General features: G+C 44.4%; 1 protein-coding gene and 1 long non-coding RNA gene across 5 annotated transcripts in view; one reads left to right on the forward strand and one right to left on the reverse strand.

The window, feature by feature from the left end:
- schip1 (schwannomin interacting protein 1) overlaps nucleotides 1–27,580 on the forward strand; it is a 309,670-nt gene that overhangs the window by 175,214 nt on the left and 106,876 nt on the right. The gene's annotated exons all lie outside the window — the stretch shown is intronic.
- On the reverse strand, nucleotides 15,733–21,365 carry LOC121567646. 3 transcript variants are annotated; one of them, XR_006001141.1, is made up of 5 exons: nucleotides 21,245–21,365; nucleotides 21,118–21,142; nucleotides 20,254–20,340; nucleotides 15,966–16,040; nucleotides 15,733–15,811 (listed from the first exon to the last, which is right to left on the reverse strand). It is a non-coding gene; the product is annotated as an uncharacterized LOC121567646 (long non-coding RNA). The 3 variants fall into 3 exon arrangements; XR_006001142.1 differs by lacking the exon at nucleotides 21,118–21,142; XR_006001143.1 differs by lacking the exons at nucleotides 20,254–20,340; nucleotides 21,118–21,142.

The raw sequence follows: 27,580 nt of genomic DNA on the forward strand, positions 1-27,580 counted from the left end.
TAATGTATAGAGAAGAGAATGTACTGTACAGGGCCTTGCAAAAGTATTCATTCCCCTTGGCATTTTTCCTATTTTGTTGCATTACAACCTGTCATTTAAATTGATTTTTATTTGGATTTTGTGTAATGGACATACACAAAATTGTCCAAATTGGTGAAGCGAAATTAAAAAAATTAATAATGGAAAAGTGGTGCGTGCATATGTATTCACCCCCTTTGCTATGAAGCCCCTAGATAAGATCTGGTGCAACCAATTACCTTCAGAAGTCACATAATTAGTTAAATAAAGTCCACCTGTGTGCAATCTAAGTGACACATGATCTCAGTATATATACACCTGTTCTGAAAGGCCCCAGAGTCTGCAACACCACTAAGCAAGGGGCACCATCAAGCAAGCGGCACCATGAAGACCAAGGAGCTCTCCAAACAGGTCAGGGACAAAGTTGTGGAGAAGTACAGATCAGGGTTGGGTTATAAAAAAATATCCGAAACTTTGAACATCCCACGGAGCACTGTTAAATCCATAATTAAAAAATGGAAAGAATATGGCACCACAACAAACCTGCCAAGAGAGGGCCGCCCACCAAAACTCACGGACCAGGCAAGGAGGGCATTAATCAGAGAGGCAACAAAGACACCAAAGATAACCCTGAAGGAGCTGCAAAGCTCCACAGCGGAGATTGGAGTATCTGTCCATAGGACCACTTTAAGCCGTACACTCCACAGAGCTGGGCTTTACAGAAGAGTGGCTAGAAAAAAGCCGTTGCTTAAAGAAAAAAATAAGCAAACACGTTTGGTGTTTGCCAAAATGCATGTGGGAGACTCCCCAAACATATGGAAGAAGCTACTCTGGTCAGATGAGACTAAAATTGATATTTTTGTCCATCAAGGAAAACGCTATGTCTGGCGCAAACCCAACACCTCTCATCACCCTGAGAACACCATCCCCACAGTGAAGCATGGTGGTGGCAGCATCATGCTGTGGGGATGTTTTTCATCGGCAGGGACTGGGAAACTGGTCAGAATTGAAGGAATGGTGGATGGTGCTAAATACAGGGACATTCTTGAGGGAAACCTGTTTCAGTCTTCCAGAGATTTGAGACTGGGACGGAGGTTCACCTTCCAGCAGGACAATGACCCTAAACATACTGCTAAAGCAACACTCGAGTGGTTTAAGGGGAGACATTTAAATGTCTTGGAATGGCCTAGTCAAAGCCCAGACCTCAATTCAATTGAGAATCTATGGTATGACTTAAAGATTGCTGTACACCATCGGAACCCATCCAACTTGAAGGAGGTGGAGCAGTTTTGCCTTGAAGAATGGGCAAAAATCCCAGTGGCTAGATGTGCCAAGCTTATAGAGACATACCCCAAGAGACTTGCAGCTGTAATTGCTGCAAAAGGTTGCTCTACAAAGTATTGACTTTGGGGGGGGGGTGAATAGTTATGCACGCTCAAGTTTTCAGTTTTTTTGTCTTATTTCTTGTTTGTTTCACAATAAAAATGTGGTAGGTATGTTGTGTAAATCAAATTATTCAAACCCCCGCAAAATCCATTTAAATTCCAGGTTGTAAGGCAACAAAATAGGAAAAATGCCAAGGGGGGGTGAATACTTTCGCAAGCTACTGTATATGCTGTTGTAAGCTATATCTGTTCTGTACTCCTCTATTTCAACTTAATAGAAAAAAATCACCTGGCTTCTCTCTCTGTCTCCCCCTCTCTCTCTTCTCCCCCCTATCTCTCCCTCTCCCCCCTCTCTCTCTCTTCTCTCCCTCCCTCTCTCTTTCTTTCTTTTTGCGTCTTTTGTGTCTTTAATTGGTTTGGCATTTTCTTCCCTTCCCCAAAAAGAGAAACCATCATTAGGCAGCCGTCCGCTGAGTCGGCCAATCAAAGAGTCTTCTATCTGGGGTCACCATGGGGTAACAGAACAGCGGCTGCCTGTCATTCCGATAGGTCAAAGGTCAACCTTAGACCAAATAATTTCCTCTCCATCTCCCTGGCTTCCTCTCTCTTCCCCTTTCCCTCCTGCATTCATTTCCTCAGTGCTGACTGGGCCTGACGAGGCCAGCCAATCAGATTGCATTTTCCGCATCACTGCTCTCCCAGGGTCAAAGGTCAGCCATCAGAAAGGGGGATTATGGGATACCTTCACTTCACAGATTAAGCACCTGTTGATAGTTTCAGATTGTGAGGATGTTTCCTCTGGATTATAGAGTGTTATGTTGACATAACGTTGCCTTAATGTTGTTCCCAGGTTGTGAGCACATCAAATAAAATAAAATGTTATTTGTCACATGTGCCGAATACAACAGTGAAATTCTTACTTACAAGCCCTTAACCAACAATGCAGTTTTAAGAAAAATAAGTGTTACAAAAGTATTTACTAAATAAACGGAAGTAAAAAAAAATATTGAAAAATAATAGAAGAAAATAGAAAAATAACTAATAATTAAAGAGACACAATAAAATAACAGTAACGAGGCTATATACAGGGGGTACCAGTACAGAGTCAATGTGCGGGGGCACAGGTTAGTCGAGGTAGTTGAGGTAATATGTTCATATAGGTAGAGGTAAAGTGACTATGCATAGACTATGCAATTCACATAGTCCGGGTAGCCATTTGATTAGCTGTTCAGGAGTCTTATGGCTTGGGGGTAGAAGCTGTTAAGAAGCCTTTTGGACCTAGACTTGGCGCCCCGGTACCGCTTGCCGTGCGGTAGCAGAGAGAGCAGTCTATGACTAGGGTGGCTGGAGACTTTGGCAATTTATAGGGCCTTCCTCTGACACCGCCTGGTATAGAGGTCCTGGATGGCAGGAAGCTTGGCTGCAGTGATGCACTGGGCCGTACGCACTACCCTCTGTAGTGCCTTGCGGTCGGAGGCCGAGCAGTTGCCATACCAGGTGGTGATGCAACCATTCAGGATGCTCTTGATAGTACAGCTGTATAACTTTTTAAGGATCTGAGGATCCATGCCAAATCTTTTCAGTCTCCTGAGGGGGAATAGGCATGTTTGGTGTGTTTGGACCATGATAGTTTGTTGGTGATGTGGACACCAAGGAACTTGAAGCTCTCAACCTGCTCCACTACAGCCCCGTAGATGAGAATGGGGGCGTGCTCGGCCCTCCTTTTCCTGTAGTCCACGATCATCTCCTTTGTCTTGATCACGTTGAGGAAGAGGTTGTTATCCTGGCACCACGCTGCCAGGTCTCTGTCCTCCTCCCTATAGGCTGTCTCATCGTTGTCGGTGATCAGGCCTACCACTGTTGTGTCGTCAGCAAACTTAATGATGGTGTTGGAGTCGTGCTTGGCCATGCAGTCATGGGTGAACAGGGAGTTACTGGAGGCGACTGAGCACACACCACTGAGGGGCCCCCGTGTTGAGGATCAGCGTGGCAGATGTGTTGTTACCTACCCTTACCACCTGGGGGCGGCCCATTAGGAAGTCCAGGATCCAGTTGCAGAGGGAGGTGTTTAGTCCCAGGGTCCTTAGCTTAGTGATTAGCTTTGAGGGCACTATGGTGTTGAATGCTGAGCTGTAGTCAATGAATAGCATTCTCACGTAGGTGTTCCTTTTGTCCAGGTGGAAAAGGGCAGTGTGGAGTACAATAGAGATTGCGTCATCTGTGGATCTGTTGGGGCGGTATGCAAATTGGAATGGGTCTAGGGTTTCTGGGATAAAGGTGTTGTTGTGAGCCATGACCAGCCTTTCAAAGCACTTCATGGCTACAGACGTGAGTGCTACGGGTCAGTAGTCATTTAGGCAGGTTACCTTGTTGTTCTTGGGCACAGAGACTATGATGGTCCGCTTGAAACATGTTGGTATTACAGACAGTAATACAGTGAAGACACTTGCCAGTTGGTCAACGCATGCTCAGAGTACACGTCCTGATAATCCGTCTGGCCGTGCGGCCTTGTGAATGTTAACCTGTTTAAAGGTCTTACTCAAATCGGCTACGGAGAGCGTGATCACACAGTCATCCGGAACAGCTGGTGCTCTTTTTTTCTTTCTTTTTTTTATTTCACCTTTATTTAACCAGGTAAGCCAGTTGAGAACAACTTCTCATTTACAACTGCGACCTGGCCAAGATAAAGCAAAGCAGTGCGATAAAAAAAACAACACAGAGTTACATATGGGGTAAAAAAACATAAAGTAAAAAAAAATACAACAGAAAATATATATACAGTGTGTGCAAATGTAGCAAGTTATGGAAGTAAGGCAATAAATAGGCTATAGTGCAAAATAATTACAATTTAGTATTAACACTGGAATGATAGATGTGCAAGAGATTATGTGCAAATAGAGATACTGGGGTGCAAAAGAGCAAAACAAATAACAATATAGGGATGAGGTAGTTGGGTGGGCTAATTTCAGATGGGCTGTGTACAGGTGCAGTGATCGGTAAGGTGCTCTGACAACTGATGCTTAATGTTAGTGAGGGAGATAAGAGTCTCCAGCTTCAGAGATTTTTGCAATTCGTTCCAGTCATTGGCAGCAGAGAACTGGAAGGAATGGCGGCCAAAGGAGGTGTTGGCTTTGGGAATGACCAGTGAGATATACCTGCTGGAGCGCAGACTACGGGTGGGTGCTGCTATGGTGACCAATGAGCTAAGATAAGGCGGGGATTTGCCTAGCAGTGATTTATAGATGGCCTGGAGCCAGTGGGTTTGATGACGAACATGTAGTGAGGACCAGCCAACAAGAGCGTACAGGTCACAGTGGTGGGTAGTGTATGGGGCTTTGGAGACAAAACGGATGGCACTGTGATAGACTACATCCAATTTGCTGAGTAGAGTGTTGGAGGCTATTTTGTAAATGACATCGCCGAAGTCAAGGATCGGTAGGATAGTCAGTTTTACGAGGGCATGTTTGGCAGCATGAGTGAAGGAGGCTTTGTTGCGAAATAGGAAGCCGATTCTAGATTTAACTTTGGATTGGAGATTCTTAATGTGAGTCTGGAAGGAGAGTTTACAGTCTAACCAGACACCTAGGTATTTGTAGTTGTCCACATACTCTAGGTCAGACCATTTTTGGCTCTCATGCATGCTTCAGTGTTGCTTGCCTTGAAGCGTGCATAGAAGTCATTTAGCTCGTCTGGTTGGCTCGTGTCACTGGGCAGCTCGCGGCTGTGCTTCCCTTTGTAGTCCGTAATAGAGAGGGAGAGGGAATGAATGCAGAAGAATATGCAAAATAACATGCTTTTGTTATGTTGCTATAACGTTGCTGTAACATTATTGTGAGGTTGTGGGAGTGTTTTTCCTATTAATTAAGGCAGTAGGGTGGATGAGGTCAGAGCCCTCCACACCAGGCTCATTACCCAAAGGCACTGAGGATCAATGGAGATGGGCATTTTTCTCTTTCTTTCACTCTATCGATTTTTCATTTATCCCCCCATCCATGTGGCTGGGACGTGTGAGGACCACCATTGATGTTCGCGTGTGAGTGTGTGTTCTACAATATAGTATACCAAATATCAGTGAAATATATGGACAGAATGGGGTAGGTAGGCATCAGTTGAGTTGTGCAGAATCTGAAGTACAGTACATTCATCATATTCTCTGTTGTGAGATCTGACTCCCAGGGTAGCAGTTGCAGCATGCATGCTGTATGTCACATGAGATGAGATGAGATGTGTGCTTTCTTTGAGTGTTGCTCCTTTTCTATTTTAGTTCACTCCTCATCTACATCTCCTACAGTCACATTGGATTATCTATCACTTAGCCTTCCTCTCCTCTCTTACACGCTCACTCTCCCACATGCATTCTCTTTCTCTCTCTCTTTCTCTCTCTCATTCTCACTCATTCTTTTGCATTAATTTCCTCTCCTTCTCTCTCTCCAACCTCTCCCTCTCTCTCCCTGTCTCTCTCAGGTCCAGGCCCAGTGTGTGTTCAGTAGCAGCTCATTAGTATAATATACACTGCTCAAAAAAATAAAGGGAACACTTAAACAACACATCCTAGATCTGAATGAATGAAATAATCTTATTAAATACTTTTTTATTTACATAGTTGAATGTGCTGACAACAAAATCACACAAAAATTATCAATGGAAATCACATTTATCAACCCATGGAGGTCTGGATTTGGAGTCACCCTCAAAATTAAAGTGGAAAACCACACTACAGGCTGATCCAACTTTGATGTAATGTCCTTAAAACAAGTCAAAATGATGCTCAGTAGTGTGTGTGGCCTGTATGACCTCCCTACAACGCCTGGGCATGCTCCTGATGAGGTGGCGGATGGTCTCCTGAGGGATCTCCTCCCAGACCTGGACTAAAGCGTCCGCCAACTCCTGGACAGTCTGTGGTGCAATGTGGCGTTGGTGGATGGAGCGAGACATGATGTCCCAGATGTGCTCAATTGGATTCAGGTCTGGGGAACGGGCGGGCCAGTCCATAGCATTAATGCCTTCCTCTTGCAGGAACTGCTGACACACTTCAGCCACATGAGGTCTAGCATTGTCTTGCATTAGGAGGAACCCAGGGCCAACCGCACCAGCATATGGTCTCACAAGGGGTCTGAGGATCTCATCTCGGTACCTAATGGCAGTCAGGCTACCTCTGGCGAGCACATGGAGGGCTGTGCGGCCCCCCAAAGAAATGCCACCCCACACCATGACTGACCCACCGCAAAACCGGTTATGCTGGAGGATGTTGCAGGCAGCAGAATGTTCTCCACGGCGTCTCCAGACTCCGTCTGTCACATGTGCTCAGTGTGAACCTGCTTTCATATGTGAAGAGCACAGGGCGCCAATGGCGAATTTGCCAATCTTGGTGTTCTCTGGCAAATGCCAAACGTCCTGCACGGTGTTGGGCTGTAAGCACAACCCCCACCTGTGGACGTCGGGCCCTCATACCACCCTCATGGAGTCTGTTTCTGACCGTTTGAGCAGACACATGCACATTTGTGGCCTGCTGGAGGTCATTTTGCAGGGCTCTGGCAGTGCTCCTCCTGCTCCTCCTTGCACAAAGGCGGAGGTAGCGGTCCTGCTGCTGGGTTGTTGCCCTCCTACGGCCTCCTCCACGTCTCCTGATGTACTGGCCTGTCTCCTGGTAGCGCCTCCATGCTCTGTACACTACGCTGACAGACACAGCAAACCTTCTTGCCACAGCTCGCATTGATGTGCCATCCTGGATGAGCTGCACTACCTGTGCCACTTGTGTGGGTTGTAGACTCCGTCTCATGCTACCACTAGAGTGAAAGCACCGCCAGCATTCAAAAGTGACCAAAACATCAGCCAGGAAGCATAGGAACTGAGAAGTGGTCTGTGGTCACCACCTGCAGAACCACTTCTTTATTGGGGGTGTCTTGATAATTGCCTATAATTTCCACCTGTTGTCTATTCCATTTGCACAACAGCATGTGAAATTTATTGTCAATCAGTGTTGCTTCCTAAGTGGACAGTTTGATTTCACAGAAGTGTGATTGACTTGGAGTTACATTGTGTTGTTTAAGTGTTCCCTTTATTTTTTTGAGCAGTGTATATGGTGCGGTCCAGTGATTAGGGGGCCAGGGCAGGACAGGTGGTTTAAAATCAAATCAAATCAAATGTTATTGGTCACATATACGTGTTTAGCAGATGTTATTGCGGGTGTAGCGAAATGCTTGTGTTTCTAGCTCCAACAGTGCAGGAATATCTAACAAGTAATATCTAACAGTTTCACAACATATACCCAATACACACAAATCAAGTAAAGCAATGGAATTAAGAATATATAAATATATAAATATATGGACAAGCAATGTCAGAGCGGCATAGACTAAGATACAGTAGAATATAATAGAATAGAATACAGTATATACATATGAAATTAGTAATGTATAAATATATAAACAATATTAAAGTGGCCAGTGATTTCTAATCTATGTATATAGGCAGCAGCCTCTAATGTGCTAGTGAAGGCTATTTAACAGTCTGATGGCCTTGAGATAGAAGCTGTTTTTCAGTGTCTCGGTCCCAGCTGTGATGCACCTGTACTGATCTCGCCTTCTGGATGATAGCGGGGTGAACAGGCAGTGGCTCGGGTGGTTGTTATCGTTGATTATCTTTTTGGCCTTCCTGTGACATCGTGTGTTGTAGGTGTCCTGGAGGGCTGGTAGTTTGTCCCCGGTGATTCATTGCAAAGACTGTACCACCCTCTGGAGAGCCCTGCGGTTGTGGGCGATGCAGTTGCCATACCAGGTGGTGATACAGCCCGACAGGATGCTCTCAATTGTGCATCTGTAAAAGTTTGTGAGGGTTTTAGGTGCCAAGTAAAATTTATTCTGCCTCCTGCGGTTGAAGAGGCGCTGTTGCGCCTTCTTCACCACACTAACTTACTACATTTGCACACACTGTATATAGATTTTCTATTGTGTTATTGACTGTATGTTTTGTTTTATCCCATGTGTAACTCTGTGTTGTTGTTGTTTTTATCGCACTGCTTTGCTTTATCTTGGCCAGGTCACAGTTGTAAATGAGAACTTGTTCTCAACTGGCTTACCTGGTTAAATAAAGGTTAAAAAAATATATAAAAAAATAATAACAATTAAAACTGTCTGTGTGGGTGGACCATTTCAGTTTGTCAGTGATGTGTACACCGAGGATCTTGAAGCTTTCCACCTTCTCCATTGCGGTCCCATCGTTGTGGATAGGGGGGTGCTCCCTCTGCTGTTTCCTGAAGTCCACGATCATCTCCTTTGTTTTGTTGACGTTGAGTGAGAGGTTATTATCCTGGCACCACACTCCCAGAGCCCTCACCTCCTCCCTGTAGGCTGTCTCATCATTGTTGGTAATCAAGCCTACTACTGTTGTGTCGTCTGCAAACTTGATGATTGAGTTGGAGGCGTGCTTGGCCACGCAGTCATGGGTGAACAGGGAGTACAGGAGGGGGCTGAGCACGCACCCTTGTGGGGCCCCAGTGTTGAGGATCAGCGAAGTGGAGTTGTTGTTACCTACCTTCACCACCTGGGGGCAGCCCGTCAGGAAGTCCAGGACCCAGTTGCACAGGGCGGGGTTCAGACCCAGGGCCTCGAGCTTAATGATGAGCTTGGAGGGTACTATGGTGTTGAATGCTGAGCTATAGTCAATTAACAGCATTCTTATATAGGTATTCCTCTTGTCCAGATGGGATAGGGCAGTGTGCAGTGTGATGGCGATTGCATCGTCTGTGGATCTATTGGGACGGTAAGCAAATTGAAGTGGGTCTAGGGTGGCATGTAAGGTAGAGGTGATATGATCCTTGACTAGTCTCTCAAAGCACTTCATGATGGCAGAAGTGAGTGCTATGGGGTGATAGTCATTTAGTTCAGTTACCTTTGCTTTCTTGGTTACAGGGACAATGGTGGCCATCTTGAAGCATGTGGGGACAGCAGACTGGGTTAGGGAGAGATTGAATATGTCCGTAAACACACCAGCCAGCTGGTCTGCGCATGCTCTGAGGACGCGGCTAGGGATCCCATCTGGGCCGGCAGCCTTGCGAGGGTTAACACGCTTAAATGTCTTACTCACGTCAGCCACAGAGAAGGAGAACCCACAGTCCTTGGTAGCGGGCCGCATCGGTGGCACTGTATTATCCTCAAAGCGGGCGAAGAAGGTGTTTAGCTTGTCCAGAAGCTAGATGTAGACCCTACTACATACGTCTCGTGTCTGAGCCGTTGAATTGCGACTACACTTTGTCCCTATACTGATGTTTTGCCTGTTTGATTGCCTTGTGGAGGGAATAACTACACTGTTTGTATTCAGCCATATTCCTAGTCACCTTGCCATGGTTAAATGCGGTGGTTCGCGCTTTCAGTTTTGCGCGAATGCTGCCGTCTATCCAAGGTTTCTGGTTAGGGCAGGTTTTAATAGTCAACCAGTGTAACACAGTACTGCTTACGGTGCTACAGACTTTACTGGAGCTTGCGGCATTGTATCAGGACACCTAATCGATCCCAGGCCAGAGAGATTGATAAACCACTAAAAAGTATATTTCTGTCCTGCCTTCAGAGTGTAGTTTAAAGGTAGACTCAGGGAAATGACGTTGCCAAGAGCAGCACCGGAGATATTGAGATGAGCGAGATGCAACACTTTGCTCTCACACAGTCACACACAGTATCTGCGCATGTGAACGGGTTCACTTCACGCTCTTACAGTGTGGTATCCACGGGACCAAAACAGCGGAGAAGTTTAGCCTCGCGCTTTAACGCTCATAGTTGTTGCTGAAATTGACCCACTATGTTGTTTACTTTCTGCATCTATGTCATATTACTGAGTCTACCTTTAACTCAGGGTAATGAATGGAATGAGTCTAAGATTAGCATGTGGGATGGTGGGGAGAGTCTGTTTTAGCGTGTGTTTCAGTTCATGTGTGTGTGAATGTGTATGAAATGTGTCTGTGCATAGTACACAGTTCTAGTGGATGCATTGGGCAGGTAAGGCTATAGTTATTTTACAAAGAGAGCCTGTTCATTTATCACAAGGCCATACACACACACACACACACCTCCTCTCTCTCTCTCATACACATACTGGCAAGGAGAATACTGAGAGTAGCCACCGCGGGCAACTCTTTTACCACCCCAACTATAACAACACACCATCGCCATGATTCATCATCTGATGGGCCCAGCTCAAAGCGGTGGGTGTGTGATCAGCCAGACCAAGGTTGTTAGACCAGGGAGGGAGGTACTGTATACATGGACTTTAATAGGCCTGTATATCTGAAGGGGTAAAACAACATCATTCAGGGCACGATTTTGAAATCAGACTTTAAACTCTGTACAAACACATTATACTGCACATTCAGCCTTTAAGTGTTACCTCTACTGTTTGTTCTCTCCAGACCTCTATTTCCCATTCTCTCTCTCTCTCTCTCTCTCTCTCTCTCTCTCTCTCTCTCTCTCTCTCTCTCTCTCTCCCTCTCTCCTCTCTCTCTCTCTCTCTCTCTCTCTCTCTCTCTCTCCCTCTCTCTCTCTCTCTCTCTCTCTCTCCCTCTCCTCTCTCTCTCTCTCTCTCTCTCTCTCTCTCTCTCTCTCTCTCTCTCCCCTCTCTCTCTCTCTCTCTCTCTCTCTCTCTCTCTCTCTCTCTCTCTCTCTCTCTCTCTCTCTCTCTCTCTCTCTCTCTCTCTCTCTCTCTCTCTCTCTCTCTCTCTCTCTCTCTCTCTCTCTCTCTCTCTCTCTCTCCTCTCTCTCTCTCTCCCCGGGAGGGCTCCTATTAACGGCCTATGGCCCAGAGATACATACGGTTAATCAGTCCTAAATGAAGTAATCCATTATGTGAACCCCCAGACTCCTCAGTGGCATGGCACCTCCCGGTTACCCCCTCCCTCTAGCTGCCCCACATTCTGGGAGGAGGGTCTCGTGGGTGGAAAATCAGAAATGGGGAAAAATGAAGGATAAAGGTAGAGTTTGATTATGGGGTAACAGGGGGTGAGAAGGTCCTTTGAGAGATGGAGGAAGAGAAAGAGGGAGGAAAGAAGGATGGAGGCAGGAGGTAGAGTTTGATTATGAGGTAACGAGGTGAGAGGGTTCTCTGAGAGGGACCATAAAAGAAAGAAGGGAAAGAAGTAAAGGCGGTTGGAAGAGAGGGGGAAGAAGACATCTGCCTGTGTGTGTGTGTTCTCCCATCGCTGCAACGTTGCGTCACAGCGAGATGTTTTTGGTCCCTCTCTGAATATTTCACACATCCGCCTCATGCTCTCTCCCAGAGTGGAAAAAAGGAACCATAATAAATGGATCTGCACCTCTGCGCTCTACTTCTCTCTCCTCCTCCTCCTCCTCCTCCACCTCTTCTCTCCATCTATCTCTTTTGTTATTTTCTCTCTGTCTCTCAATTTTTTTCCTATATCTCTCCTTTTCTAATCCAGTGCCTGTCCTGTGCTGTGATGTGAGGCGCAGCCCCCTTGTGCGGTAATGGCTCTGAAAGATGCATGTGATGTAATCCAAACAGACTCCCACTCTCACGGTTTCAGGGATGCCGTTCTCCAACCCCCTGTGGACACAGGGCTTAGCCCCCTCCCTTCCCCCTGGCCCCTCCCCTCCCTTCCCCTGGCCCCTCCCTTCTGCTTCCCCTTCCCTCTGCACTACAGAGAGAGAAGAAAGCCCTTGTTGAACTGTTTTAGTTCCTGTTTCTCTCTTCACATCTTTGTTTTCCTTTAGACTAACAACATGGCCACTTTAGAACCTAGTTGATTCCAAACCCTCTCTGTCTTGAGTTGTGAAAGGAGCTTTACTTTAACTCTGGTGTCTTCGAATATCGTATTCCCAATGTGTTTGTGACCAAGCCTGTGAAACTAAAGATGAATACCAATTCCCTGTTTTATCCCAAATGGACGATAAAGCTTTTGAACTTGAACTTTGAACTCTGTTGCACCGCGGGGGAGCCACCAGGTGTTTCAGTAGATCAAAGGCTGTTGAGCGACGGTTAACTTTTGTACCTGTAGATATCCGTGCTCAGGACTCTCCCTCTGACTGAACCTCATCTCAGTAGCTGTCAGTAATTCTCCCTGAGCCGACAGTGATGAGGAACAGTGATGAACTGAATATGCTGAGCATGTTTCTCAGCCGTAGGTCATTACTGATAGACCCACAGTACAATGCCTCTGTCACATCGCTTTGTTACCATGCCCCATACTATAATGAGAAAGTGAGGACGAGAGGACAAGATGGAGAAAGAGAGGGAACAAAGAAGGAGAATCAGAGAATGAGAAAGAAAATTACCAATGAGAGAGAATCAGTGATTTGATGTGCAGTTACATTTTCAGAACCATTGGAATGACAGGTCAACAACACCCAGAACTCTTCCTCTAAGGAGAGAAATGTAAACCTTTTAACCCTTCAGAGTACACACGTGTATCAACAGCATTGCATGCCTCTCTTTTACACTGTCTGTTGTGCATAATGCATTTGCTAACAGAGAATTAGTCTCACAAACGCTTAGCTACATTATCTATGTGTGTTGTCGTTCTCTCTGTCTCTCTCTCATCTCTCTCTCTCCTTCCTCCCTTGTTCTCCCTTCATCTTGATGCTATATTTGTAGATTTCTGTCAGTAAATCTAACAGTTCAGTTTTGATATTTCTCAAACTCTTGACTTTGATTGTTTTAACGTTTTGAACTTGATGTTCCAAAGCTAGAGTGGACGAATGTGCGTGTGTACGTACGTGCGTCTCTGTGTGCGTTATCATCTGAAGATTGTTTATTCGTTTTACTATTATTTTCTCTCAACATTCATATTGTTGGGAAAGGTAAATGCTCAGTTTATAATGCATTTCTGTCAACAGTTGGTGCTGGTATTGTAAAGTAGAAACACATTAAGTACGGTCTGGGCCATGTATGTAAGTGAGTCATGTTTGACATTGGCCCAGTTCTTTTGCCCAGCAGTAAATATGTAATTATGATGGTGTAATCTAGCTGGGTGACATCACTGTTCCATGGTTTGAGGTTGGGACATGGGGCTGGTATTTGGGCTGGGGATAAGTGGATGAGGTTGAGACATGGGGCAGATGTTTGGGCTGGGGATAAGTGGATGAGGTTGAGGCATGGGGCTGGTCTTTGGCCTGGGGGTAAGTGGATGAGGTTGGGACATGGGGCTGGTATTTGGGCTGGGGGTAAGTGGATGAGGTTGAGACATGGGGCTGATATTTGGGCTGGGGGTAAGTGGATGAGGTTGAGGCATGGGGCTGGTCTTTGGCCTGGGGGTAAGTGGATGAGGTTGGGACATGGGGCTGGTATTTGGGTTGGGGGTAAGGGGATGAGGTTGAGGCATGGGGCTGGACATTGGCCTGGGGGTAAGTGGATGAGACTTTGGGGAACAGAGGTCTAGGATGATGTTGCTCAGAGTCAACATGAAGCCGCTAATCCTAAAAGTGAACACACACACACACAGACAGAGGGACAAACATATACACAGGCAGGACACACACATCAGACAGGACACACACCCAGACAGGATACACACCCAGGCAGAACACACACATCAGACAGGACACACACCCAGACAGGACACATGCAGGCAGGACACACACCCAGCAGGACACACACCCAGGCAGAACACACACATCAGACAGGACACACACCCAGACAGAACACACACCCAGGCAGAGCACACACACAGACAGGACACACACAACACATTCAGACATGACAGAAAAACACACATACACTTTGGTAGGACACACATACAGAGATATAGTACACACATTTACAAGTAGGCAACACTCAAACAAACACACACACGTCATAAATACACTCACACATACTACAGTACGCCCAAACTAAAGCGGGATATTTGGGTCAAGCGGTGGGATTGTGGCTGGCTCTGGCTCAGTGGATGTCCTGCATTTGAGTTGCTGCTGCTTTTTACCAGATTGGATTTTGGCCTCTCATCTGCTAATGGCTGGGCACTGAGTTAACCTAATGTTTACTGACTGTCTGAGAGTGGGTTAGCCAGACTGGGCTGCCTCCACTCCTCTTCTCTACTCACTCTCACCGTCTCTCTCTCTCTCTCCTCTCTCCTCTCTCCTCTCTCCTCTCTCCAGTCTACCCTGGTTAGTTTAGTCATTTCCCTCTCTTCCTCCTCTTTCATGACTTAGCTCACCTTTAAAAATGTGTTTACATTTGCCGGTTTCCCTTTCCCCTCTGCACAGTAACCCTAACTTTTCACTCTGACACTGACCTGTGACCTCTGCTAACGGAAGGGATAGCCACATCCTGTCTCAACAGCCTGAGTCAACTACTCTTGTTGTTGAAACACACTCACACACACACACACAGACAGATACACACACACACAGACACACACACAGTGCATCCTCCCTTCATTCCAACTTCTCTCTGACAGACCATTTAAACCTCTCTGATAAACACTAATGCTATCCCTCTCGCTCTGTGTAATAGATTAATCAATGCTACTCTCTCGGACAATCAGAGGGCTTTTCTGCCCTTAACTGTCACGATCGTCGGGAACAGAGGACCAAGGCGCAGCGTGGAAAGAGAACATATTTTTATTATATGAGTAATCACACGAACAAAACAACAAACGATAACGTGACGTCCTCGGTTTAAACACAAACCTAATTGGAACAAGATCCCACAAACACTGTGGGAAAACTGGCTGCTTAAGTATGGTTCCCAATCAGAGACAACAAGCAACAGCTGATACACGTTGCCTCTGATTGAGAACCACACTGGCCAACATAGAAATACTAAACTAGAACGAAAAACAAATGAAACCTCACACCCTGGCTCAACATACTAGAGTCCCCAGAGCCAGGGCGTGACATTAACTGATGTGGCAATGTCTCATCATTTGGAGGAGACAGTGGCAAGGGCAGAGGCAGTGTCTGAAGATGAGGGGGTGAAGGAGTGAAGAGAGATGTGGAGGAAGAGGGGAGGGAGGGAGAGAGATAGGAAGGGGAGAGAGTGGGATATGTGTACTCTCTGTGTCAGTGGGAGCTTGATAATCAAGTCTCACTCTACTGAACTGTCTACTGCAGAGAGAAGAGGAGAACAGAGCGGAGAGAGAGAGATAGAGTTGCAACATACCTTTTTAGTGTATGTTTAGGGATTGTATATCCAGAGCATCATGACATCTGGTAAACAAACACTAGATAACAATAAATGACTAACAAACCTCTAGAAGTTAGGGTCCCCTCCTCTCCAGTTGTCCCCCCGTCTCCACTTGCCCCCCCTCCAGTTGTCCCCTCCTCTCCAGTTGTCCCCCCCCCTCTACTTGTCCCTCCTCTCCAGTTGTCCCCTCCTCTCCAGTTGTCCCCTCCTCTCCAGTTGTCCCTTCATCTCCAGTTGTCCCTTCCTCTCCAGTTGTCCCTTCCTCTCCAGTTTTCACCCCCTCTCTGAGGAAAATATATAGGGGAGAGAAATGGTGTTAGTGTGTGACACTCTATCGCCTCTCCAGCTCCTGACAGAGCCCTGACGATGGGGCTGCTGGGCTGAGGTGGTAGATCCACAGGCAGAGCTATTGATTATCTATAGCCAACACAACAATACCATGATGATGATGATGATGATGATGATGGTGAAGATGATGGTCCTAGAACTATGCTGGAGAGGCATCCGTGTTGCCTAAGGACACAGACACACAGGGGGAAATGAATGTATAATAAAACAGTGAAACTTATTTGTTAACAATTTTAAGGAGGACATTCTTACAGTACACAAACTGCTAGTGTAATTACCGCGAGGAAGGAATATGTAAATTGGGGTATGTGTCAGAGAATATTTGGAATACCTTAGTCATTGTGATAATGAGCTAACTGTCTTGTTCTTAAACTGCTTCAGTACTGGAAGTTAGAGGGCTGTGCTGTGGGTGGCCGATATAACCTTTGACCCTGTTTGTTTAGATGCGGTGTTGAAGCTTTAGAGGAGCCTCACTGTGTCTTTGTGTCTGTATAACAGAGTAGGAGGTCAGAGAGATCAAGATGCTATCGCTACAGAAGCAAACAACAGGGGTTTTCGTCCATGCAGAGATTGTTGCTTGACGTCTCAGAGTATCCCTATTATGTTTCACCCTTTACTGTGCGGAAGAGAAATTCTCATTATGTTTTTCCAATGTATACATTCTATTCACTACTATTCAGCTTCTGCGGAGCAGTGAATAGTGGTATATATTTGTATTCTCGCACAAACATTTGTGTGTGAGTGCATGTACTGTATGCTTGTCTTTGAGAGTGTGAGTATGCACAAGCCTCCTCTAATAAAAGTCCAACTAGTACACTGACAGAGACAAACTCAGGAATCGATCTCTGCGTGCTGAACGCTCCCCTCTCTCTTCCCGCTTTCATCCCACAGGAAAATGGAGAGAGAAAATGTTTGTTTTGTGGAGAGAGAAAATGTATTTTTCTCTTCTCTGGCCTCTGCACTGTTGCCCCAGACAGCCCTGCAGTTGTCCAGACCTCTGACACACACACACACACTCCTCTGACTTAAGCAGCTCTAATATGTGGGGCGTGAGTCTTTTACAGCATGTTCAATATTACACTGCAGGGCCCCTCAACACAGGCATCCCCACTAATGATGGAGAGGGGAACAGAGAGAGAGAGAGAGAGAGAGAGGGAGGGATGATGGAAGGATGTGAGGAAGGATGGCACAGAATCATAAACACACAGTTAACCTATTAACCTCTCCTTTTCCCTACGTACAGTATGGACCCTCCTACAGCCCATGTAAGACACATACCCATCCACCCTCCATAGTCTGCTCTATACTCCAAATAACACCCTCTACACGCAGTTACTGGAAAGAATGATAATGAATCCTCAACAGACACATGCACAAAACACACAAACACACACACACAGACACAGAGACACACACACACACACAGACACACTGGAGGGAACAGAGGACAGATACAGTATGTGAGTACATTACCCTATAGCAGACAGTTAGGCCTATTTCTCTAGACAGACAGACTGGAGATGTGTGCTAATATTTGACAGGTTATCCATTGATCCATAAGAGTGTTTATTGAGGCGCTTCAGATTAAGTGCAGAGCCTCAGAACACAGTGACACAGAGCAGAATGAGATTAGCATCAGCACCAGGCTAGTTTAAACACACTGCTGGATCCGGATCAGTGTGCTTCTGTGGTTGGCTACTACTTCTGGATAGTTCTGTTATTTAGTCATTTTCTCCATTTAGTGTTAGTGATATAGCTAGGTCTCTTTAGGTGTCTCCAGTAATGAGTTATGCCAAGAAATGGCATAGAGGTTTTCATAGTGTATTGCTTACCTCACAATAAACATGTGGACCATTACCATTACAGGCTCAACGAGACATGGAAGGTTATATGGTCAAGCTAACTCATTCCAATACAGACTAACAGCAGGCAGACATGGTAGATATACAGGATGGTTGGCCAATTGGAGACAGGTTGTAGACACTATGGAATCGCATCATGTTGATAATGATCCATGGTGAGATTAACTCTCCCTCCCACCTTCTCTCTCTCTCTTTCTCTCTCTTTCTACACTCCCCTGACAGAGTCGGGGGTCTACTCCTTAAATATAGTGCCTTCAGAAAGTATTCCCCTGACAAAGTCGGGGGGTTCTCACCAATCTACACACAATACTCCATAATGACCAAGTGAAAACATGTTTTTACAAATGTTTGCAAATTTATAGAAAATAAAATACAGAAATACAGTATCTAATTTACATAAGTATTCAAGCCCCTGAGTCAATACATTTTACAATCACCTTTGGCAGCGATTACAGCTGTGAGTCTTTCTGGGTAAGTCTCTAAGAGGTTTACACACCTGGATTGTACAATATTTGCCCATTATTCTTTTCAAAATTGTTCAAGCTCTGTCAAATTGGTTCTTGATCATTACTAGACAACCATTTTCAGGTCTGGCCATAGATTTTCAAGTAGATTTAAGTCAAAACTGAAACTCGGCCACTTAGGAACATTCTCTATCTTCTTGGTAAGCAACTCCAGTTTAGATTTGGCCTTGTGTTTTAGGTTATTGTCCAGCTGTAAGGTGAATTCATCTCCCAGTGTCTGGTGGAAAGCAGACTGAACCAGGTTTTCCTCTAGGATGTTGCCTGTGCTTAGCTCCATTCCATTTCTTTTTTATTCTGAAAAACTCCCCAGTCCTTAATGATTACAAGCATACCCATAACATGATGCAGCCACCACTATGATTGAAAATCTGGAGAGTGGTATTTGCCCCTAAACATAACACTTTATATTCAGGACAAAAGGTTAATTGCTTTGCCACATTATTTGCATTATTACTGTAGTGCCTTGTTGCAAAAAGGATGTGTGTACTCAAATAATTTTTATTCTGTACAGGCTTAGTATTGTAGAGTAACTATACTGTTGTTGATCCATCCTCAGGTTTCTCCTATCACAGCCATTAAACTCTGTAACTGTTTTAAAGTCACCATTGGCCTCATGGTGAAATCCCTGAGCAGTTTCCTTCCTCTCCGGCAACTGAATTAGGAAGGACTCCTGTATCATTGTAGTGACTGGGTGTATTGATACACCATCCAAAGTGTAATTAATAACTTCACAATGCTCAAAGGGATATTACATTTTACCCATCTACCAATAGGTGCCCTTTTTTGTGAGGCATTGGAAAAGCACCCTGGTCTTTGTGGTTGAATCTGTATTTGAAATTCACTGCTTGACTGAGGGACCTTACATATAATTGTATGTGTGGGGTACAGGGATGAGGTAGTTATTAAAAAATCATGTTAAACACTATTATTGCACACAGAGTGAGTCGAACTTATTATGTGACTTGTTGAGCAGATTTTTACTCCTGAACTTATTTAGGCTTGCCATAACAAAGGGGTTGAATACTTATTGACTCAAGACATTTCAGCTTTTCATTTTTAATTAATTTGTAAAAATTAACTTTAAATCCATTTAAAATCTGTGTGTGTGTGTGTGTGTGTGTGTGTGTGTTTGGTGTGTGTGTGTGTGTGTGTGTGTGTGTGTGTGTGTGTGTGTGTGTGTGTGTGTGTGTGTGTGTGTGTGTGTGTGTGCGTGTGTGTGTGTGTGTGTGTGTGTGTGTGTGCGTGTAAGGGAGAATGTGAAAGCAGGACAGATGCTGAGTGCTTCTCTGCTCTGTTCATTCACATGCAGTCCCCAGAGACACACAGGCTCGTTTTAGAGGACTGAAAAAGGAAAGAGAGAGAAAGAAATGAACATAAAGGAGAACTGGCCTTGTTCAGACAGAACTCTGCTAGTTTAGCCCTTCAGTGTGAGACAGGAGAAACCATGTTAAATTTACTTAGAAAACTGTTTAGATGGCTGGATAGGAGAGGTCACCCTCTTCTTCCTCCTTCCTCCCCCATCTCTTCTCTCTCCATCTCTCAGCTTCCCTCCTTACTCTCCTTCCCTCTCTCCATCTCTTCTCTCTCCATCTCTTCTCTCTCCATCTCTCAGCTTCCCTGCTTAGTCTCCTTCCCTCTCTCCCACCTGAGCCCAACACCTGTGTGAGTGCTGAGTTCTAGGAAGGGGGGCCAGGATCTCGTCACAGCGAGCCCATCACAAGCTCTCCCCCACTGGGTACCACACACAGCCTGCCAGCCTCTCCCCTGGAAGAGGGGGACTAGCACTGGAGAGTGTGTGCGAAGGGCTCTTTCTCCATGAGGGAATACGGATGGGGATATGCTCACTCTTTATAGCTCTCTCTTTCTCTCTCTTTCTCTCTCCTCTTCTTATTCTTCTATCCACCTTTTCAATCTGCAAACACACCCATATGCACACACATAAACAAACACGCGTGCACACACACAGTCCTCTATACCCTGTCCTGTCCATACCCGTGGGTTTGTCCTGTTGAGTCATGAGTTGTGACAAACCCTCTTATCAGCTCCAGATGGTCTTCTTTAATTCGTCAATGTTATGATCTGCCAATCAATCAGAGGACATGCAATATTCATGAATAAAAAGATGTGGGGAGTAGATGTTATGCCCCTTTTAAGTCTCTCTCTTCTAATTTTCTCTCTTGCTCTCTCACACACACGCATGCACACACACACAATGGAAAGCAGAGAGCTGTAAAACTGCTATCTGTGATATGTAATTAAAATTCACACACACATTATTATAGACACACACGGACACACAGACACCCATGGATACCCATGGACAAACACACACACACACATATTATAACTGTTTAATTATCAGTGATATGTAATTAGAGTATATTTACTGCAGTGCTGATGGTAGCAGTAATGACTGAAGTGTTAGTATATTAGTATGCATGGCAGCTGGCTCACTCCCTCACTCTGCATCTCATTGTTCTGCACTTGCAGAAGGAAACAGTGGGAAACGGTGGGAAAGCAGTGTGTGTGTGTTTGTGCTTTCGGCAAATATCCCTTTCCTTCAAATGCGTGTTTCTCTGTCCATCTCCTCCCTTCCTCTCTTCCTCCGTCTCTCCTGGGTCTAATGAGACATCTGATGTGTTAAAGCCAGCCCTTAGCCAGGCCACTGGCCTCTCCATCACTAACACTACTGCCAGCCCTGACCGCTCTCTCTCTCTCTGAGGAGAAACAGTCAGAGAGAAGGAGAGTGGTTCCATTAGGGGGCTGACGGAGGGAAGACGGCCCTTCTCTGTCCATTACCCTGGAGATGGATCTAACACTGAAGGGAGAGGGACTGACCAGCATCTCAATACTGACCTGGACAAAGCTGGTCAAGGCTGGTCTGGTTCAGAGGTATAGTAGAAAACAGGTTTAGTGTTAAGGCTGGTTAGACAAGACACTGTTAAGACATGACATGACAGTGGGTATGTGTATGTGTAAATACCTGTCATTGGTGTCATCTCAAAAACGTTACAAAGAAATAATCTTCTGATCCTCTTATCCCTAATAGCTCAGATGTCAGAGCTGCCATCGCTTTGTGCTCAGTGTGTGTGTGTGTATATGTATGTGTGTTGCTCAGCTGACTTTGTGGCTGTGTGTTTAGGCTGTTCCCAGCGCTGTTTGTTATTCTGTGTCCTGCTCTGTCCTGGCCTTAGTGTTGACTCAGGGCATCTGCAGTGCAGGAATAAAACCTTTATTTTATACTCAAGTGTTAACACAAATAATGGCACACTGCCTTTTCAGAAATGAAATAAAAATTAAAACATACAAATAAAAAAAATTTAAAATACAAAAAAGCATATATACTGTATATACATTCAACTCATTTCATCAACAAAAAATAGTTTCCCCTCCTCCACAAAACAAACCGCTCCTTTGTAAGCCCACTTCTCCTCAAACAATGGGAGATCTTTTACAGCCGAGAAGAACTCAAAATCCACTTTTATTCTCGCATTCACTAATCCTTTAAAAACACATTTTACATTTCCAAGAGAGGCTTTATACTCTCACACTCCATAAAACAGTGAAAAATGGTTTCTCTTATATTACAAAAAGGACATCCATCTCCAACATCTGAGTTAATAACAGATGCAAAAGCCTTAACTGCAATGATGCCATGCAAAACCCTCCATTGCATATCACCAGTACCCTTTTGTAAAGGAGGCTTTTAAAATGTGCTCTCCATGCTGGCTTTACCTTGTCATCAATGCCCAATTTTACCCTCCATGGAGTGTCTTTTCTATTTTTCAATGTATCTTTATTCAACACCTTGACACACCCCCTATATAAGTATTTCCCATTCACCTCATCCAAACCCACCTCTTCCAACCCTCTCAAATCCAGTAATAACGTCTTTCTTTCTGACTCTGGGATATTGGGCGTAATCCCTAGTCTTGGAAATGAGACGTTTTCATCTTGTACCTTCTTTTTGTGACTATTAAGCATACCCCACTCTTCTGCTGACAGAGCCTTCCTGCAGCTTCCTAGCAGTTGTACGACAATCCTTTCCGACCTCACCCCCAAATGTTCAGCCACCCGTCTTCCATCCATTAAGGTGGGCCCAGCATGGCCATTAACTGTTTTAAGGTGATGATTTTGCCCTTCACCAGAATCTTGGAGAAATGTGGAACAGCTGCAGTTGTACAATCCAGTCTTGCCCCATACACCAGAGGTTCCTCCAACAGACAATGCACTGACTCCGCTGAAGTGCGTCTGGACACCTTCATTATGCTCCACACCCTAAGAAGGCCTCTGTAAAATGGAGGTACTCCCTCCTTAGAAATCTGGCTACTATCAACCAAAAATAAAGCCTTCTTTAAACCTAATCCCACAACCTGCTGTAATACAAGACCTGCCACCCCTCTCCAAAATAAATCTACAATAATCGCCTGTATCTTAGCCAGAAGGCCAGATGGTGGCTCTAAAACTGACAACCGATGCCACAGTGCAGAGGCAACCACATTGTTAACTATAATAGTGCGCCCCCTATATGACATACGAGATAACAACCAACACCATCTCCTCATCCTCCCTTCCACCATTTCAACCACACCAATCTAATTTTTTTCCATTGTCCCCTCATCTCCTACGTACACTCCAAGATACTTAAAACCTCCCTTACACCATTCCAGCTTCCCTGACAAAGCCATGATCCCTCCAGACCATTCCCAATCTGTAAAGCACAATTTTTTTTCCCAATTTACCTTTGCAGAGGATATTCCCCTAAAACGATCAACCATTAGACAAAAACTGTCCACCTCCGCTTGATTTTTCACTAGAATAACTACATCATCAGCATAGGCTGAGAGACGAATAGGAGGAATATCCTCTGAAAGGTACAGCCCTGGGTGGTCCTCTGTAGCTCAGCTGGTAGAGCACGGCGCTTGTAACGCCAAGGTAGTGGGTTCGATCCCCGGGACCACCCATACACAAAAAAACTTATGCACGCATGACTGTAAGTCGCTTTGGATAAAAGCGTCTGCTAAATGGCATATTTTATTATTTATTCAATGCGACTTCTAATGCTAGTGGCTCTATAGCAATGGCATATAACATTCCCGACAAAGAACATCCCTGCCTAATACCTCTACACACTTTAAAAGGAGCACTCAAGCCACCGTTAACTTTCAATACACTTTCAATGTCACCATATATCACCCTTATCATGGCAATAAAACCAGAGCTGAAACCAAACGCCTCAAAAGTGTGCCATAAGTATTGATGTTCAACTCAGTCAAATGCCTTTTCCTGATCAATTGAAATTAGACCAGCATCCAACCCAATAGCCCTAGAGACATCCAAAAAATCCTGAATCAGAGAAATGTTATCCCTTATCTGCCTGCAGGGAACACAGTAGGACTGGTCCGTATGTATGATTTGCCCTATCAGCTCCCTCAGCCTGTTGGACAAAGCCTTTGACAGGATCTTATAATCAGTGCACAATAAAGCCACCGGCCTCCAGTTCTTCACCTCCCTAGGGTCACCCTTTTTGGGCAGCAGGGTGAGGACAGCCCTTCTGCAGCTTATCGGTAGTAACCCTCTGGTCAAACTATCATTAACTACTGCTAGCCAATCCTCTCCCAACATAGCCCAAAAATACTTTCAAAAAGTAAACGGGAAGCCCATCAATGCCTGGTGCCCTTCCATTTTCCATGCAGTGTATAGCTCCTGCAAAGACAATGGTTGCTGTAGCTCAACCTGAGCTTCTGCAGCCACCTGTGGGAGCCCATCAAGGAACTGCTGTGTCACTGTTTTATCCTCTTTGTACTCACACTTGTAAAGCTCAGCATAGAACTCTACTGCCCTCTTTCTAATTTCACTAGGGCTAGTGATCTCCTGTCCAACAGCTGATTTGAGGCAATTAATAATTGTTCTTTGTCCATTCTTTTTCTCTAAACCAAAGAAAAATTTGGATGAGGCATCCATTTCAGAGATTCTCTGAAACTTACTTCTCACCAATTCCCCCTGTGCTCTGATACCCAGCAGGTCTGCCAATGCAGCTTTTTTCCTCTTGAGGGCCAGAGTATGGCCTCGATCTCCTGTAGTTCAACCAACGTCAGGAGTTCCACTATTTCAGACACTAGGGCTTTCATTGATCTGGTGATGTCTTTGGTGACATTCCTTGTGTATTGATTACAGAATTGTTGAATCTGGATTTTCCCTATATCCCACCACTGTTGAAGGGATACAAAACTGGCCTTTTGAGACCTCCACCTCTCCCAGAAAAAACTAAAAAAAATTCTGAAGTGAGCATCACTCAATAAAGTTATATTAAAATGCCAGTATGCGCTTTTGGGTTTTACAGCATTAATCAACACCACCTCTGTTATTAAACAATTATCAGAAAATCCCACTGGGGTTATCACACTTGATTTACAGACCTGAGATTGATGCTCAAAACAATAAAACCTATCTAACCTGGCCATAGAGATGGTGTTCTCTCTCATATGGGCCCAGGTGTACTGTCTCGTGCCTCCATGTTGACTCAAATATCACACAGTTCATGTGTTACAATGAGGCGTTTTAAAAAAAGTCCTTGAGGCTATATGAGGTTCTTTGGATTTTCTATCTAAATCACTGACTGTGCAGTTAAAATCCCCAGCAATAAATAAATAAATAATCTTCAGTATTACATTTCTCAATGGTATTTGATAATGTCTCTAAAAAACATACCCTCTCAACTGCCACCACTGGGGCATATACATTTACCAGACACATAGTGATCTTTTTATACCTCGCTCTAACTTTTAATAACCTCCCCTCAAATACCTCTTCAACCTCATATGACAAAGGCAAAAACCCTTTTGAGAACAAGATGGCCACACCCCCACTTTATGAGTTTTTATGACTACACACCACTGTCCCCCCACTCCTGTTGCCACATAACTTCATTTTCCATATTACTATGTGTTTCTTGTAGAAAACGTATGTCACTTCCCTTTCCCCTAATTAACTCATACACTAGGGCTCTTTTTTAACATCTCTCGCCCCATTTACATTTAAAGAATAAATCTTAAAACTGCTCATAGATGAAAGAAAAATACAGAGGAAGACAGAAACCACAAATTGACGTACTTTCTCAATCCCATACTTCTCTTCCACCCCATTTCTCACACTATTTTGTTGTGACGCGTCAGATGACTCACTCTCGCTATCCTCCCCAAAAGAAAACTCCACCATCTCTACAACCTGTTTATCCTCAACTGATTTATCAATCTCTACCTTCCTCTTAGAATTAGACCCTTCACCACCCCTTAAATTCGTCCTCTTACTCCTCGGTACTTTGAAAACAGCTGCTTCCTTTTCCATTATTTCAATTTCCTCTTGACCTCCAATTTCATTTTCCAGCACCACCTCAGCGACTGCAGTCGCAATCTCACCGACTGTTATACAGTAGCTTATGTTAACCAGGGGCGCAACTTTGGTTTTAGAAGTGGGGGGCATAACCTGGCAGGGTGTCTGGGGGTCCTCCCTCAGAATTTTTTGGGGCATCTAAAGCTAATTTCCTGCAGTTCTACACAATAAGAATAGAATAGATGCACAAATATAATACTGTTATTGTAATGTTGATATAATATTTGTGTGTCTGTAACTTTCTCACTCATCATTATTCATGATTCATTCAGGATTATCCGTAATCATGGTAGCATCCACATTAACGTAGAAGTGTTTAGAAACATATTCTATTCTTATTTACAATAAAAGTGACACCAACATGGCACAATACATTATTTACTATTCATTTCTATTGGGCACAAAATATTCTGAAACACAACCAAAACAAACAGCAAATGCATCCAACAAATGTGTAGAGTCACAGACTTGATGTAGTCATTGTGTGCTATGAAAGTGGGACCAAATACCTAATTTTTACTACTTTAATACACAGTGAATTTGTCCCAATACTTCTGCGCTCCTAAAATGGGGGGACTATGCACAAAAAGTGCTGTAATTTCTAAACGGTTCACCCAACATGGATGTAAATACCCTCAAATTAAAGCTGACAGGCTGCACTTTAACTTTATAGTCATTGTTTGATTTCAAGTATAGAGACAAAAGAAGAAAACATGCTTCACTGTCCCAATAATTATGGAGGGCACTGTATTGTACTGTAGAGCTCTTTTTTTTGCACACAATATAGCTGAATCGCCCCGTCCTGCCCCTAGGGGTCCACAGCCCTGCAGCGCCCCAACCCAACACACCCCACTCAGCTTTAGGATCTTAGTGAAACATTTATTATTGGTTTCAGGTGTGACAACCAACACTACGGCAGACCCCCAGGGCCAGGACTGAGCAACCCAGCAGCTAGGGATTGCCTAAATAGGTATCTCTCCTGACATGGGCATGTTTTCAATACAGACTCCTTTTGTCATACAGTATTCCATACAAGGCATCCAGACCTTAGGAAAGTTGCACAGTATACTCTTAATCTTGTAATAAATCAAATCTAGTGATACATAACTTGACATTTCTGTCATCCATTGTGACATTGTGGAAGGATAACCAACCTTCCAATTAATTTTTTTTTCAATTGCTAACATGCATTGGTCAAAACTGAAGTCACATTGTCAAAACTCTTCACACAGTCAGTGAAACAGAAGGGTATGTGGACCAAACTGTGAATCATTTTTTATTGCATTCAATGACCACATTCTCAGAAATCTATGAACTCTTTTCTCATTCATACTCCACCACCTGCAAAACTATATATTTGCAGCACATGTTTTCAAATGCTAACACACTGTTTTCAAAACGGTTAAAAACACATTCAAAACAGAAGGATGGCAAATGTCGTGCATATAGAACATATAGAAAATCTCAGCAGAATATCATTCCAAACACAGCTGATTGCAATTTCAGCTGAAAGCCTACCCAAGTGTCCTGTTTTTAGTCTCGTTACCAAACAGACAAAAGAGGATGGCTTCGGAATGATTTAGTTTTGAAACATGGATCAAGGAAGACAGGTTGGTGGGGAAAGAAGAGTGGCAGGGAGAGGGAGAATGCGTGGAGGACAAAGGAGAGGAAGACCAAGAGTGGTGGTCTCTGATGAAATAAGGGCCACAATTATTGACCATGTTTGAGAGAGGCCGGTTTAAGGGTGCAACCAAATCTGCAGCGTTCAACAGTTGCATCAATAGTACGAATTTTCCGGCAAAACAACAGGTGAGATGTGCATCCTTCAATGATAATTGAACTACATATTACAGTACAATACAGTATGTTCACATTTTTACATGTACTGACATTTTGAAATATATTGATTGTTTTGTGTTTTTCAGTA

The sequence above is a fragment of the Coregonus clupeaformis genome, chromosome 6, assembly GCF_020615455.1.
Source record: "Coregonus clupeaformis isolate EN_2021a chromosome 6, ASM2061545v1, whole genome shotgun sequence".
NCBI classification, from domain to species: Eukaryota; Metazoa; Chordata; class Actinopteri; order Salmoniformes; family Salmonidae; genus Coregonus; species Coregonus clupeaformis.